The following is a 1727-nucleotide window of genomic DNA, read 5'->3' as shown; positions in this document are numbered from 1 at the left end:
AGGCAATTTGGGCAGAGTCTTCCCAGTCCCTGATGACTTGGGTGTTGTTGGAGACGATCAAGAAATTCACATGAGATGGCCAGCAATGAGTTCCCAAACACTGACATCAAAAAGTCCAATTTCCAAAGCAAGTGTTGAATGGCAAAATGAGACTCTGGCTCGTAACCAGCTCAAATTTGCATGCATTAGCATCCTTATATGATGTCACCTCACCTTATTAATGTGCAGTTTCATATTTTTTATCTTTTAAGGACTAGGTAATGGCAGAGGCCTGGTGAGCCATAGGGCCTGTTCCTGTGCTGTATTGATCTTTGCTCTTGTTCTTCGTTCACCTGCCAGATAGAAACTAATTGACAACAATTCCCAGCCAGAAATTCAGAACATTAACTTGGAAACCCTAGTTCACCACTTGCTCCTCTGGCCCTCCATCAGTCACCAATGTTCGTGACCAAGAGCTGCATGGAATCCCCATCCACATCTTTTGGCAAAGTCGGGTGCCATTGGAGGAACAACACCTTTTCTTCCGCATGGGCACCCTGCAGCCCGGAGGACTCAACATCGAGTTCTTCAATTTCAAATAACCTCCCTCCCCATTCCCTTCTAAGCCCCTCCCCCTCCCTGCCACTGCTCCCTGCCACCAACCGGATTCATTCCTCCCATTGACCACCCAGGTAGTACCTTCTACCTGTCATCAAATATCCCCACTTCACCACCCTGCCCCTGCAGCTCCCCCCACACCCACCCCCTGTCCTGAAGAATGTTTTGTTTTCTATTTATTCTGTAACAGAATGAGGGCTTCGCTGGCTAGGCTGCATTTATTGCCCGTCCCTAGATGCCCAGAGGACAGTTAAGAGTCAACCACATTGCTGTGGGTCTGGAGTCACATGTAGCCCAGACCAGGTAAGGATGGCAGTTTCCTTCCCGAAGGATGCTGATGAACCATTTGTGTTTTTCTGACAATTGGCAATGGATTTATAGTAGTCATTAGATTCTTAGTTCCAGATATTTATTGAATTCAAATTCCACCATCTGTCATGGTGGGATTCAAACCTAGGTCCCCGGAACGTTACCTGAGTCTCTGAGATTAACAGTCCAATGATAACACCACTGAGCCATTGCATCCACATCAACTCCATTTGGGTTACACTCGAAACGTTGACTTCTGCACATCCTGACGTTGCCTGGTTTGCTATGTTCTTCCAGCGTCCTGCTTGTCTACTCTGGATTCCAGTATCAGCAGTTTTTTTGTCTCTAACCAAGTTTGCGTTTACCCGACAAGTCTGGCATCGACAGGAATTTTGTCAGAATTTTCGCAAACTGTCATTTTTGTTGAGATTCATGGAGAGTCACAATCTGTGAGGTCTAGTTTGACACACGATCTGCAAGGTCTCGGGACTAAGAGAGAAAACTGGCAAAGGAATGGCTAAACGTCGGCCTGTGGGAGTCAATAGCTGCTAATGGGGATCATTAGTTATAGAGTCGTAGAGATGCACAGCCTGGAAACAGACCCTTCAGTCCAACCCGTCCATGCCGACCAGATATCCCAACCCAATCTAGTCCCACCTGCCAGCACCCGGCCCATATCCCTCCAAACCCTTCCTATTCATATACCCATCCAAATGCCTCTTAAATGTTGCAATTGTACCAGCCTCCACCACATCCTCTGGCAGCTCATTCCATACACGTACGACCCTCTGCATGAAAAAGTTGCCCCTTACGTCTCTTTT

At 47.2% G+C, this 1727-nt stretch overlaps 1 long non-coding RNA gene across 1 annotated transcript in view; it reads right to left on the bottom strand.

The window, feature by feature from the left end:
• Positions 1-267: 267 nt before the first annotated feature.
• Positions 268-1727, bottom strand: part of LOC122564108 — a 17634-nt gene continuing 16174 nt past the window's right edge. Inside the window, exon 3 of the long non-coding RNA XR_006315820.1 lies at positions 268-332. This is a non-coding gene — a long non-coding RNA (uncharacterized LOC122564108). The remainder of the gene's footprint in view (positions 333-1727) is intronic.

This window comes from Chiloscyllium plagiosum, chromosome 28 (genome assembly GCF_004010195.1).
Source record: "Chiloscyllium plagiosum isolate BGI_BamShark_2017 chromosome 28, ASM401019v2, whole genome shotgun sequence".
NCBI classification, from domain to species: domain Eukaryota; kingdom Metazoa; phylum Chordata; class Chondrichthyes; order Orectolobiformes; family Hemiscylliidae; genus Chiloscyllium; species Chiloscyllium plagiosum.
Note: the sequence above shows the minus strand (reverse complement) of the source record. Positions and strands in the feature narration are given on the sequence as shown.